At 41.8% G+C, this 15,432-nt stretch overlaps 1 protein-coding gene across 1 annotated transcript in view; it reads left to right on the plus strand.

Annotated features, from left to right (window-relative positions):
- The window catches only part of PAPPA (pappalysin 1), a 595,681-nt gene that overhangs the window by 179,876 nt on the left and 400,373 nt on the right, over nucleotides 1-15,432 (plus strand). The window lies entirely within an intron of this gene.

The following is a 15,432-nucleotide window of genomic DNA, read 5'->3' on the forward strand; positions in this document are numbered from 1 at the left end:
TAAGATTTTGATCGATAGTAACACCTAATATTTTGAGACTATCAGAGATGGGAAGGGAATGATCTGGAGTAAATAAGGTTGTTGGTTTATAATTAATATGCATGAGATCTATTTGCATACAATGGAGGCAGTGCAAGCAAATAAATCTTTTGCATATTCATTGGGGAAATCCTGAAAATTCAACTGGATTGTGACCCTCAAGGACTGAGGTTGGACAGCCTTGCTCTAGTAGCTTATAAAATTATCCCCTTTATATGCACAAATAATGTAAGCATGCACTAAATGAAATGCAATGAAGATTACATCCCTATCATAAGTACTTTCTCAGTGGAACTTGCTGCATTTGCATCTAAATTTTGCGTAAGGTACTATTTCTTATTCTTGTTGTAGCAATTTCCCTTCTCCTTTGTTCTTCCAGCTCAATTGGAATGAGGGCTGAGATCTGGCACTATGAGCCCTCATTGAGGGCCATAATCGAACGGGGCCGGCCATCTCTAAGGGGGGCCATCTCTAACGCTGGCCCCGTCAAGTGGCATACCCGACTGTATTATCGAAACAAGATAGCCGGCCATCTTTCATTTCGATAATAGGGTCGGGGCCGGCCAAATCTCTTAGAGATCACCGGCGTTAGAGATGGCCGCCATTGGTTTTCGCCGATAATGGAAACTAAAGGCGACCATCTCAAACCCAGCCAAATCCAAGCTATTTGGTCATGGGAGGAGCCAGCATTTGTAGTGCACTGTTCCCCCTCACATGTCAGGACACCAACCAGGCACCCTAGGAGGCACTGCAGTGGACTTCAGAAATTGCTCCCAGGTACATAGCTCCCTTACCTTGTGTGCTGAGCCCCCCAAAACCCACTCCCCACAACTGTACACCACTACCATAGCCCTTTGGGATGAAGGGGGGCACCCACATGTGGGTACAGTGGGTTTTGGGGGGGGGGGTTGGAGGGCTCCCATTTACCACCACAAGTGTAACAGGTAGGGGGGGAATGGGCCTGGGTCTGCCTGTCTGAAGTGCACTGCACCCACTAAAACTGCTCCAGGGACCTGCATACTGCTGTGATGGAGCTGGGTATGACATTTTAGGTTGGCATAGAGGCTGGCAAAAAAATGTTTTTTATATTTTTTTTTGGGTGGGAAGGGGTTGGTAACCACTGGGGGAGTAAGGGTGCAGAGAAGGGTGACGAAAATGATAAAGGGGATGGGACGACTTCCTTATGAGGAAAGGCTAAAGCAGCTAGGGCTCTTCAGCTTGGAGAAAAGGCAGCTGAGGGGAGATATGATAGAGGTCTAGAAAATAATGTATGGAGCTGAACGGGTAGATGTGAAGCGTCTGTTTATGCTTTCCAAAAATACTAGGACCTGGGGGGCATGCGATGAAGCTACAATGAAGTAAATTTAAAACGAATTGGAGAAAAAGTTTCTTCACTCAATGTGTAATTAAACTCTGGAATTCGTTGCCAGAGAATGTGGTAAAGGCGGTTAGCTTAGCGGAGTTTTAAAAAGGTTTGGACGGCTTCCTCAAGGAAAAGTCCCTAGATCATTATTAAATTGGACTTGGGGAAAATCCACTATTTCTGGGGTAAGCAGTATAAAATGTTTTGTACTTTTTTGGGATCTTGCCAGGTATTTGTGACCTGGATTGGCCACTGTTGGAAACAGGATGCTGGGCTTGATGGACCTTTGGTCTTTCCTAGTATGGCAATACTTATGTACTAATTGTCACTGGATCCAATTATGCAATCATGCTATGCAGAAACAAGGTCCTTATAGTTTACAGTAGCTCGTAGCTGGTACATAGCTATGGAATGCACTCAAAGATCACTTACATTTATGTAATGATGTGTTTCAATTTAAGAAGCAGCTCAAAAAACAGCTTTTTTGACAGCATTCTATTGAGTAGTGATTACTATACTGTTTATCTGATTTAATCTAATGGGTAATAATTGGATTGTTTTGCATTTTTTGTGTCTTGTTCTTATTATGTATGTAATTTTGGAAACCACATAGGTTTTCTGGTGGTATATAAATTTTAAAATAAATGTATATGAAGAGTGTGAACCCATTGTATTTGGAAACATAGCAATAGTGACTCAAAGAGGAGATGTGAGGCAGTGTTAGTTTTGAATTGGAATTCAGTGTAAATGAAACGGCATGTATGAATTGCAGCATTGAGTGGAGCTGAAGGCGAGTGAATTAATGGATGGGGAGAGAGAGCGAATCAATGGATAAGGTCACAAGGACTTCTCTTCCCCAGTCTTCTATGCCTCTACCCCAACATGAACCTATCACTGATACTGCCACCACTTCACTGCTTTGAGCCAGAGGGGAAGAGAAGGGGGTCTTCTCTATCTTTTTTTCAGCATCTATGTTCATTGAATTTTCAAAGCTGAAATGGGGTCATAGTGGATAAAAATTTGGAAAGCCCTAGCTTAAACTATAAGCATTTGGGTATAGAGCCTTCAAAACACAGGTAGCAGAATGAGATGAGCTAGTGAAACTTCATCTGCACAACTGGGTAGATCAAAGGTCCATCAAGCCCTGTATCCTGTTTCCAACAGTGGCCAATCCATGTCAGAACTCCTGACAGAATCCCAAAAAGTAGCTAGACTGTTGGTATTGTTGTATGGATTAGGAATGCTTTGGGGTTTTGTGTAATGCTTTGTTTTTATTTTTGTAAGCTACTCTGTACTATTCATTGAGCTGAAAGAAGAGGGTTATAATTTGGATATTAAATTAAATTTGATAAATTACTTATCCCTAGGGATAAGTATTGACCTTGGCCAGGGCTATCTTAATAATAGGCTATTAACTTTTTCTCCAGGAACTTGTCCAAACCTTTTTTTTTTAACACAGTTACACTAACTGCTTTTACTACATCCTCTGGTAAAAAAAAGTTCCAAAGCTTTTTAACCATGTGTTTAATGAAAAAATATATATATTTTCTCTTATTTGTTTTAAATGTGTTGGCTGGAAAGAAAATTTTGTAATGCAGCCCTGAGCTCATGGAAGAAGTATGAAACCCCACCTGTGAAAGTTTCCATTTAATGAAGGCAGTTGGAACAATGAGTACACAGACACAGACACATATGCCTGAGAATTTGAAACTTTCCATAGTTCTACCTTTAGAAGAGAAGATTCACTTTGTAGTATTTTCTGAGAAAGGGAACTGCTCATTCCTTGGACAAACCTGGACAAAGTGGCATGCTTTAAAATCACAGTGCTTTACTCTCAGTAGCATATCTGAAGACTAAATTAGATGTATTTGTTGCTTTGAAATCTATGAATTCTTTTCTGTAGAACTGAGATCCATGATCCATTTTAGCACATGCTGTTCATTTTTAGTACATACAGTGGGGGAAATAAGTATTTGATCCCTTGCTGATTTTGTAAGTTTGCCCACTGACAAAGACATGAGCAGCCCATAATTGAAGGGTAGGTTATTGGTAACAGTGAGAGATAGCACATCACAAATTAAATCCGGAAAATCACATTGTGGAAAGTATATGAATTTATTTGCATTCTGCAGAGGGAAATAAGTATTTAATCCCTCTGGCAAACAAGACCTAATACTTGGTGGCAAAACCCTTGTTGGCAAGCACAGCGGTCAGACGTCTTCTGTAGTTGATGATGAGGTTTGCACACATGTCAGGAGGAATTTTGGTCCACTCCTCTTTGCAGATCATCTCTAAATCATTAAGAGTTCTGGGCTGTCGCTTGGCAACTCGCAGCTTCAGCTCCCTCCATAAGTTTTCAATGGGATTAAGGTCTGGTGACTGGCTAGGCCACTCCATGACCCTAATGTGCTTCTTCCTGAGCCACTCCTTTGTTGCCTTGGCTGTATGTTTTGGGTCATTGTCGTGCTGGAAGACCCAGCCACGACCCATTTTTAAGGCCCTGGCGGAGGGAAGGAGGTTGTCACTCAGAATTGTACGGTACATGGCCCCATCCATTCTCCCATTGATGCGGTGAAGTAGTCCTGTGCCCTTAGCAGAGAAACACCCCCAAAACATAACATTTCCACCTCCATGCTTGACAGTGGGGACGGTGTTCTTTGGGTCATAGGCAGCATTTCTCTTCCTCCAAACACGGCGAGTTGAGTTCATGCCAAAGAGCTCAATTTTTGTCTCATCTGACCACAGCACCTTCTCCCAATCACTCTCGGCATCATCCAGGTGTTCACTGGCAAACTTCAGACGGGCCGTCACATGTGCCTTCCGGAGCAGGGGGACCTTGCGGGCACTGCAGGATTGCAATCCGTTATGTCGTAATGTGTTACCAATGGTTTTCGTGGTGACAGTGGTCCCAGCTGCCTTGAGATCATTGACAAGTTCCCCCCTTGTAGTTGTAGGCTGATTTCTAACCTTCCTCATGATCAAGGATACCCCACGAGGTGAGATTTTGCGTGGAGCCCCAGATCTTTGTCGATTGACAGTCATTTTGTACTTCTTCCATTTTCTTACTATGGCACCAACAGTTGTCTCCTTCTCGCCCAGCGTCTTACTGATGGTTTTGTAGCCCATTCCAGCCTTGTGCAGGTGTATGATCTTGTCCCTGACATCCTTAGACAGCTCCTTGCTCTTGGCCATTTTGTAGAGGTTAGAGTCTGACTGATTCACTGAGTCTGTGGACAGGTGTCTTTCATACAGGTGACCATTGCCGACAGCTGTCTGTCATGCAGGTAACGAGTTGATTTGGAGCATCTACCTGGTCTGTAGGGGCCAGATCTCTTACTGGTTGGTGGGGGATCAAATACTTATTTCCCTCTGCAGAATGCAAATAAATTCATATACTTTCCACAATGTGATTTTCCGGATTTAATTTGTGATGTGCTATCTCTCACTGTTACCAATAACCTACCCTTCAATTATGGGCTGCTCATGTCTTTGTCAGTGGGCAAACTTACAAAATCAGCAAGGGATCAAATACTTATTTCCCCCACTGTATTAAAACTAAATAGTACACTGTAGGCTCCTTTTACTAGGGTGTGTTAATGGATTTACGTAAATGGTTTACATATGTTATATGCTAAAGCGCCCATAGAAATGTGTAGGGACGTTAGAATTTAATGCGCCTTAAATTTAAAGGTGCATTAGAAATGGCCGGCTTCAACCGATAATGGAAAAAAGAAGGCCGGCTCTGAAGAGCACTTGGCCGGCTTCACTTGGTCCATTTATTTTTAGGCCAAGCCTCCCAAAAGTGCCCCAACTGACCAGATGACCACCAGAGGGAATCGGGGATCACCTCCCCTTACTCCCCCTAGGGTGCTCGGTTGGTGTTCTGACATGTGAGGGGAACCAGTGCACTAGAAATGCTGGCTCCTCCCATGACCGAATGGCTTGGATTTGGCTGGGTTTGAGATGGCCGGCATTAGTTTCCATTATCGGCGGAAACCAATGGCGGCGATCTAAGGCCGGCCCAAATGTTGAGATTTGGCAGGCCCCAACCGTATTATTGAAACGAAAGATGGCTGGCCATCTTGTTTCGACAATACGGTTGGGTATGCCGCTTTACGGGGCCAGCCTTAGAGATGGCCGCCCATATAGATGACCGGCTCACGTTGGATTATGCCCCTCCAAGTAATAGACCAGTGTTTCCCAAGAAGGTCCTGGAGTACCCCTTTCCGAGTCAGGATTTCAGGTTATCCACAATGAACATGCATGAAATTGATTTGAATATAACATGAGAACATAAAAATAGCCATACTGGGTCTGACCAATGGTCCATCTAGCCCAACATTCAGCTTCCAACAGTGGCCAATCCAGCTCACAAGTACCTGGCAGAAACCTAATTAGTAGCAACATTCCATGTTACCAGTCCCGGGACAAGTATTGGCTTCCCCCAAGTCCATCTCAATAACAGACTATGAACTTTTCCTCCAGGAACTTGTCCAAACCTTCTTTAAACGCAGATAAGTTAACCACAGTTACCACATCCTCTGGCAGTGAGTTCCAGAGCTTAACTATTCTTTGAGTGAAAAAATATTTCCTCCTATTTGTTTTAAAAGTATTTCCATGTAATTTCACGGTGTCCCCTGATCTTTATACTTTTTGAAAGAGTGAAAAATCAATTCACGTCTACCCATTCTACACCACTCAGGATTTTATAAACCTCAATCATACCCCCTCTCAGCCTTTGCTTTTCCAAGCTGAAGAGCCCTAACCTCTTTAGCCATTCCTCATATGGGAGGAGTTCAATACCCTTTATCTTTTTTGTCGCTCTTTTTTTGAACCTTTTCTAGTTCTACTATATCTTTTTTGAGATATGGCGACCAGAATTGAACACAATACTCAAGGTCAGGTTGCACCATGGAGCAATATAGAGGCATTAAAATATTCTTGGTCTTATTTTGCATCCCTTTCCTAATAATTTCTAGCATCCTGTTTGCTTTTTGACCACCGCTGCACACTACCTCCATTATATGCAAATGTCTGTCGTGCGTATTCATTGTGGATATCCTGAAAACCTGGCTGGCAAGGGGATACTCCAGGACTGACTTGGGAAACACTGTAATAGACAAGGGTCAGACTGTGCAGGCCAAATGGTTCTTGTCTGCTGGCAACTGTGATTGTGTTCCTCTGCTTCTGTCATTCATGGCAGCGTCTGCAAGAGATTCCTTTTAGATCTTGTTTTTTTATTGACTTGAAACCAGTCTCTTTATATTATGACATCATGTGACAGCTATATATACATATATATTAATTATCAGGTCCTTTTACTAAGCTGCAAGAAAAAGGGCCCTGCAGTAGTAGCTGGGGCCGTTTTTCATGCATTCCAACAACGGGTAAAAAGCCCCTAAAAATGTCCATGAGGTAAGATTACTCTTACCATGTTGTTATGTAGTGGGGAGCACTTACCGCCACCCATTGAGGTGGTGGTAAGGGCTTTCAAGGTAACCCGGAAGTAACTGGGCAGTGCGCGATTACCTCCGGATTAGTGCCACAGTAAAACTTTTTTGTTGCAGCAGAAATGGCATGTGCTCGAGGCGGAACTACCACCAGAGGCCATGTTGGGCTGGAAGTAGTTCCGGGTTGCCATAGGCAAACCTTTAGTAAAAGGGCCCCTATATAAATTTAATTTTTTTTCTCTCTTTCCGTATATACATATATATTAATAGCGCAATAAAAAATGTTTAATTACGATTAATCATACAATTAACGTTTTGGGGGGGGATTGTTTATTTATTTATTTCCCACTGCAGCTCCTTGTGCCATTGCCCCAGTTACAAAATAAATACCTGTATATAATATGTAAACTGCTTTAATTGTAATCACAGATAGAAAGACAGTATATCAAATCCCATTCCCTTTCCTTTCCCAAAAGGACTGATAATCTCTCTTCCTTTCTCTTCCTTCCTTCCCTCTCTCTCCTCTCCCCGAGGTCCATTATCTCTATTTCTTTCCTGGAGTCCATTCTCTCTCTCTCTCTCTCTCTCTCACTCCCATTATCTAGAATCTCTTCCTCCCTCCCCTTCACCCCCATGAGCAGCAACACAGACTTGGGGTTACTTTAACTAAAGCACACTAACAGATTTAGCGTGTTAATGGTTTGCACATGCTAAATGATAAGACACCCATAGGAATATAATGAGCGTCTTATCTTTTCGCGCATGGTAATTGTTTGCACACCTTCGTAAATGAACACCCACCTTGGTCAGTGAGTAGCACCAAGCTCACTGGCTCGGCCATAGCTTCTACCAGTGGCCCTTCCAGTTGTGCTCATATCTCTGCAGCTCACTTGCCTCCCCTTACCCAGGATTTGGCACCTGCTTCTGAAGCCCAGTCCAGTAGCGACAGCATTTCACGTATGCTGTTGAGGCCTGCTCTGAAGCTTTCTCTCTGGCCTGTCCCGCGTTGTCTGATATCACTTCCTGTTTCTGTATGGGCGGAACGGTTTAGAGGGAAAGCTTCGGATCATGCCTTTAAGGTAGATCGACACAGAAGAGTGATGCTCAATTGCAGGTGGGGCAAAGATGCTGGATCACGCTGAGGACAGGAGTTGGGAGTGGAAGAGAGCAGAAAAGATGTTTGGAGAAGGCTGTAATGTGATTATTATTTTTTTAACCATGATTAATAATTAATGTATTAATTGCAGAGTTAACTGCTATTAATATGGCCTGTTGAATGAAATCAGACTTTTCAGTTGCAAAGGGCTCTATTCTCCTGCTAATGAAAATAAACATCATGTTTGGCAGCAGCATTCTTCTCCTTGTGTGCAAGCCTGTTAATATTATTCTTTCTCTCTGAAATATATAAGGTACAGCATGTATCATGATAAAATTATCTGTACTGCTTGGCTATTAACAGAATTTAAGGTTATTCAGTGCTAATAAAATCTGATGTAGATATTTATAGGGACATACTGGAACAGTCAAAAATAGCCTGATGATTAATTGTAAACAAAAGTCATAGACATGCACATTTCACTCCATCTGCTTGACAGCTGGGAGCCAGCCAGGTACTTGTACTCCATTTCTTACTACTACTACATAATAAGGATGTCCATTTGTTAGTACGCCTTTAAAATTTTTAGGGGGTAATCTATTATACCATGCCTATTCTATAAAGAAAAGTAGGCGCTATTTTGTTGATAGAATACTAGTGTAAATGGCTATAAATACACGTATGCAGTTAGGTGGTAACAGTTACATAGTAACATAGTAAATGACGGTAGATAAAGACCTGAATGTTCCATCCAGTCTGCCCAACAAGATGAACTCATTTTACATGGTATGTGATACTTTATATGTACACCCGTGTTTAATTTGTTCTTGCCATTCTCAGGGCACAGACCGTAGAAGTCTGCCCAGCACTGTTCTTGTACTAACATTCTGAAGCTAACGTCGAAGCCCCTTAAAATTTACACTCCAGCCCACCCATATCTATTCAGTCACAATCAGGACGCAGACCGTAGAAGTCTGCCCAGCACCGGTTTTGCTTCCCAATTACTGGCGTTGCCACCCAATCTGCTATGATTCCATAGATCCATTCCTTCTAAACAGGATTCCTTTATGTTTATCCCATGCATGCTTGAATTCCATTACTGTTTTCATCTTCACACCTCCTGTGGGAGGGCATTCCATGTATCCACCACTTTTTCCGTGAAAAAATACTTCCTGATATTACTCCTGAGTCTGCCCACCTTCAACCTCAATTTATGTCCTCTAGTTCTACCACCTTCCTGTCTCCGGAAAAGGTTTGTTTGTGGATTAATACCTTTCAAATATTTGAACGTCTGTATCATGTCAATCCTCCAAGGTATATCAAAATACTACATTTTCCTTACACTAGAATGATACAAAAAATCAGTGTATTACATTGGAATTATAATGTGGAGGAAAAAGAGCCTCACAGAGCTCCTGGACAATATATCTGTCTATTGGAGCTAAAACGGATCTTAAACTGATCCTCTGTTCATCATTGGCTCTGAAAAAACCTCCTAGAAAACATATTAATCATTGCTCACTAACAGATTTAACAGAAAAATTTTTTACTGTAGTGGCAGATTTAATATTTCCACAATAGTCACAGATATAATGGTTCCATTCAATTGTTACTTCACAAAATATTGGAACTAAGTGTAAAATGAACACTTATCTTTAGCGCTAGAAGACTTCAAACACTCTTCTTAAGGCGCTTCAATCCTCCAAGGTATACATGTTCAGGTTGGCAAGTTTCTCCTCGTATGGTTTGCAACGCAAATCCCATACCATTTTTGTAGCTTTTCTTTGCATTGCTTCCAGTATTTTTACATCTTTAGCAAGATACGGCCTCCAAAACTAAACACAATACTCCACTTTTGCCAGCCATAGAGCTTTGCCTGTGTGTATGCCTACCTGTAATTATGTGCTATGTATGATATGTACATATTTACAGAATAGTGCTTTAGCATATATTCGGCATTTACACATGTTTCTGTATACACAAGTGTGTATATGCCATTATTCTAATACACTATAATTCTTAATGCATTACCCCACATTCAGTCACATAAAGGGGGCCAATCGATCACTCACACCTTCTTTAAATACAGTTTTACAAATCTATTCATTAACCATCAGTAAGATCATGAAAAGATTTTTTTATAAAAAATATATATATATTTAGGTCATCCCTAGCCATGGTCGTCCTTAGACTTGGGTCGCTTCTGATTTTCGGCGATAATGGAAACAAAGGACGCCCATCTCAGAAACGACCAAATGCAAGCCCTTTGGTCGTGGGAGGAGCCAGCATTTGTAGTGCACTGGTCCCACTGACATGCCAGGACACCAATTGGGCACCCTAGGGCGCACTGCAGTGGATTAACTGATGCACTAACTGAACGGAAAAAGCCCTTCCCTTACCGATCCCTTAGCAATTCGGGAAGGAACAGGCATGCATGAAGGAAATTGCATGCAAATGAGCTGCTCACTGTCTTTCTAGGATGGCAAAGGCTCTCTATAGGATCCAGGACCTTAAGACAACCCTGGGCCTGGTTGATCCTTGGCGTGTTTTCCATCCCACAGAGCTGGGTTTCACTTTCTATTCTCCACCTCATGGCAGTTTTTCGCGGATCGACTACTTTTTAATCTCCGCAAATTTGTTACCTCGTGCATGTAATTCTGAGATACTTAGTAGAGTTCTCTCCGATCACTCGCCAGTATCTCTTCAGTTAGCTGATATTTTACCGCTCCAGAGCAAATCGTCTTGGAGATTTCAATCCTTGCTGCTGCAGGATGATGTCTTTATTCAATTTATAAAATCCAAAATGGATTACTTTTTCCATTTCAATATCCTGGAGGAACATAAAGCTCTCCTGTGGTGGGATGCTTTTAAGGCTACTATTAGAGGTCACATAATTAGTTATTCTGCCATGGCCAATCGTAGGTGTAGAACTGATTTGCAGGATAAAACTGCCAAACTTAAGCTGTTAGAAGATCAGTTCATTGTAGATAATGACCCGGCTATTCTTCTGAGTTTGCAGAAATTAAGATATGACTTGAATACTACTCTCTCAAAGGAGGCGCTGGACCTTATTCATGCTCACAAATCAACATTATATGCTGAGAGTAATAAAGCAAGCCACCTTCTTGCGCAATACCTTAAAACTAAAAGAAGAAGGAATAGGATCTTGCAAATTGTTGACCCCTCGGAGATCATACATGTCACAGATGATGCCATTGCCCAGCAATTCCAATTATACTATAACAAATTATATGATTCTGAGGTTCAATTTTCCTCAGGGCCCTTTGGAGAGTTTGGGAACCATCTTGATAGACCTCTTATAGATGTCTCTCAAAACCATGCTTTAGAGCAACCCTTCTCCCATAAGGAGATCCTGGACGCCATTCATTCTCTTTCTGCAGGTAAGTCGCCTGGAAATGATGGTTTTACTGTAGAATTTTATCAGATGTTTGCAGATCTTCTGGCGCCCAAACTGCAAGTTCTCTATAACTCTCTCTTATTATATGAGGGTCAAACTGGCTCCTTCCATCAATCAACGATTGTTGTTATACCCAAACCAGACAGAGATCCATCCAGGGTTGAGAATTACAGGCCTATTTCACTGATTAACATAGACAATAAAATTTATGCAAAACTGTTGGCACTCCGCCTCCAACATATTGTCCCAGATATAATTCATAGAGATCAAAATGGGTTTACTGTAGCTAGATTAGCTAGTGACAACTCTAGACTTTTTTTGGAATGTTCTAGCGCATGTTGAGGGCTCACGTGAACCTTTTATAGCGGTTTCACTTGACACCGAGAAAGCCTTTGATAGAATTGAATGGGCTTACTTGTTCCATATTTTGGCTTGGTTTCATTTTAGCCCAGCCTTTATTAGAATGGTAAAAGTTTTGTATACTAATCCGATAGCTTCCATCTTTGTGAATGGTATTAATTCTCAATTTTTTCCCCTTAGAAGAGGCACTAAGCAAGGCTGTCCACTGTCTCCACTTCTTTTCAATATTGCCTTGGAGCCTCTGGCTATAGCCATTAGAGCACATTCGAATATCTCTGGTGTGTCTGTTGGAGGGGAGATGTTTAAACTTTCCATCTATGCTGATGATATTTTGCTCTATACCACACCCAATTCTCTTCCCAGTATATTGGAAGTAATTAATTCTTTTTCCACTCTGTCTGGTTATAAAATCCACTGGTCTAAATCAGCTATAATGCCGCTTAATTCCTTAGCGCATAGATCTCAGATATCCCCATACCCATTCTCCTGGGAGCCGTGCAAACTTAGGTATTTGGGGGTATGGTATGCGAAGTCTGTTGATCAAAGTTTGACCCTTGTTAAGGAGCTAATTTTATCCTTAGCCACTTGATTCCCTCTTAATTAAGTTTCTATGGAGGCGAAAGCCTCTCCGTATTGCGCTCAAGAAACTTAAGTTACCAAGGCATCTGAGAGGTCTCAATATTCCTGATTTTAAGACTTATCATAAGGCCTTTCGACTTGCCCAGTCTTTAATGTGGTTCCAAAGGGAATTTACTCACCTCACACCTCGGTGGCAGATCTTTGAGGCAGCCCTGGTGCACCCTTGCCCTTTATCTCTTCTCCCGTATGCAGATTTGTATCCGTATACAAGACGCATTCGGTTGCTCAAAGCCTCTGCCTCTGATGTTCGTACATTTAGAGCTGGTCTTGGAATTCGTACTGTCTCATTGGAAGATGTTTTTCTCTGGTACAATTCTAGTTTTCCAACTGGTCTCCTGCAGTCTCAAACAGCGGAATGGCAGGGAGGGGGTGTATGGCAGTTATCCCAATTATATATTGCTGGTACTTTGTTGTCACCTGATGCTCTGTCTGCATTGTATAATGTTTCTTTAATAGATTCTGACACATGGAAGGACATATCCACATATCTTTCAACCTTTAAGGTCTCCAATTCAATTACAACAACTCCTTCAGATTTTCTCTCTTTTTGTTGCACCATCACATCGGGTGGAAAGAAGGCATCCCTGCTATACAAAAAACTTCAAGATTCACATGCTGATACAGTTGCACCATTAAGGATGTACTGGGAGGTGGAATTCAGTTTGGATGCGTCAGAATTTGACTGGTACACTTTCTTGGTTAACTCCCTGTGTCCCACTAAGTCAGCAGCGATATCCCAATCCTCATATTTTATATTTCACAAAGCCTATTGGACTCCTGCTCATGTGGCAAGAATCACTAAGAGTGTCAACTTTAGCTGCTGGTCTTGCCAGGAGAGGGATGGCTCATTAGCGCATATGGTCTTCTACTGTAAGAACATCAGAGCTTACTGGCAACTTATTTGGACAAGAATGTGTCTTATTTTTCATCTGCCAGAGACTACTGCGCTTTCTTAAGAGGTTGTGATCTTACGAGCCTCTTGTCCTAATATCCCCCTTCTGGAGTCCGAAAAAAAGTTGTTCAACATACTGTTAGCTGTTGCTCTGCATTTAATTGTCTCCAATTGGAAAAATAATGTGTACCTCAATTATAATGAATGGTGGAGTTACGTTTGTGTGATTAGGAAATATGAAAACATTTTGGCCCATAGGCGTCGACAAATTAAGTCTGTTTTGAAGACCTGGGCTCGTTTAGATCACTTTTGTAAGGAGCCGCATAGCACCACTTGATTTTGTGTATCCATACGGTGTGTTTCCGGATATTGCAATGGCTCTTTGATCTTCCTTTGTGTTTATTTGCGGGGGGGGGGGGGGGGGTTGTTTGCTTTTGTGTTTATTTTTGAGTTTACCTTTGTATTATCGGTATGAAAAAACCTTTAATAAACATATTTAAAAAAAAATACAAGTCCAGGTGCTCATCAGGGATGTCTTTTTTTTTTTTTGAGTATGGGTGAAGGATGTCTTTTGCTATGCCTCTGTCCCTGCAACGGCAGTTGAGAATGTTCAAAAGGTGAATGTTTCTGTGAGAAGGATACCCATGACAACCCTTTTATTTACTTGGATTTTGGATCACAAGTAGCAGCAGTGAAATTTGAACTGGCCACCTCTGGATTGTAAGACCAGTGCTCTAACCACTAGGCCACTCCTCCACTCCACGCCTTTGGAATTTTGCTGTCCCTGTGGTGGGGTGGGGCTGTTCAGACAGTCCAAAAAGTTTGAAAGAATGACGTCCATGCCTTTGCTATGCCTCCACTGACTCACACATACCTCCCCCCTCAGGGACCTGCATACTGCTGTGATGGACCTGAGTATGACATTTCAGACTGGCAAAAAAAGTTTTTAAAGTTCTTTTTTTTCGGTTGGGAGGTGGTTAGTGACCACTGGGGGAGTCAGGGGAGGTCATCCCCGATTCCCTCCAGTGGTCATCTGGTCAGTTCGGGCACCTTTTTGAGGCTTGGTTGTAAGAAAAAAATGGACCAAGTAAAGTTGCCCAAGTGCTCGTCAGGGACGCCCTTCTTTTTTCCATTATTGCTCGAGGATGCCCATCTGTTAGGCACGCCCCAGTCCCACCTTCGCTACACCTCTGACATGCCCCCAGGAACTTTGGTCATCCCTGTGACGGGAAGCAGTTGGGGACGCCCAAAATCAGCTTTTGATTATGCCGATTTGGGCGACCCTGAGAGAAGGACGCCCATCTACCGATCTGTGTCGAAAGATGGGTGCCCTTTTCTTTTGAAAATAAGCCTGCATATATCACCGACATGAATATCCATGTTTCGCTCATAGCTGTTTCAAGGTAGTCTCCAGATTTTTTCCTTGTGACGGCTTCTAAGTTTATTCTAATCCAGCCATTCCCAACTCAATCCTTGGGGCACATCTAGGACATTTTTCTTGTTTGAAAATGGTCATGTTCACCACTGGATTGTTGGACATTTTTCCCAAAATGTCCAAAATCAGATTTAGACATCAAATTGAAAATGCCCCTCTAAATCCACTAGCACATGTGAAAAACTTGATTAAAACGCATATGTAAAACAAACACAAGGATGTGTAAAAATCAAGAAAAAAAAGCTCAAATGAACTGAAAACGAACCAAAAATGTTTGCCTTGTTCACATCTCTACTCCATAAATGGCAAATGGTTTCTATTTCAAAGATTTTTTTTTGTTTTGTTTCAGCAAAACAAATAGGGTCAGAACTAAAGAGACTATACCTAAGAAAAGAGAAAAAAAAATCATAGATTTCCTCCGTCACATTTCTTTTTTTTTTTCTATATTTTTATTAAAGGTTTTTTCAAAACATATAACATAAAAGTAAACACAAAGTCAAACAATATCAACAATCCATGGTAAATAAGCGTAAATAAAAGATCGTTCCATTTCAATACCTCCATCACATTTCTAATTGTGCTCATGCACTGGGAACTTGAACTGGCTCTCAGGGATTGCTTAACAGTGACATTTCCTACCCAGTATTTTCTTACAGTTTCCCCATGCTTCTGATTTTACAAGTACTAGGAAGAATAGGATGCTATCCATGGTGTATTGCATGTTCTTTGTCTCTCAGGGC

The sequence above is a fragment of the Microcaecilia unicolor genome, chromosome 6, assembly GCF_901765095.1.
Source record: "Microcaecilia unicolor chromosome 6, aMicUni1.1, whole genome shotgun sequence".
Classification (NCBI taxonomy): domain Eukaryota; kingdom Metazoa; phylum Chordata; class Amphibia; order Gymnophiona; family Siphonopidae; genus Microcaecilia; species Microcaecilia unicolor.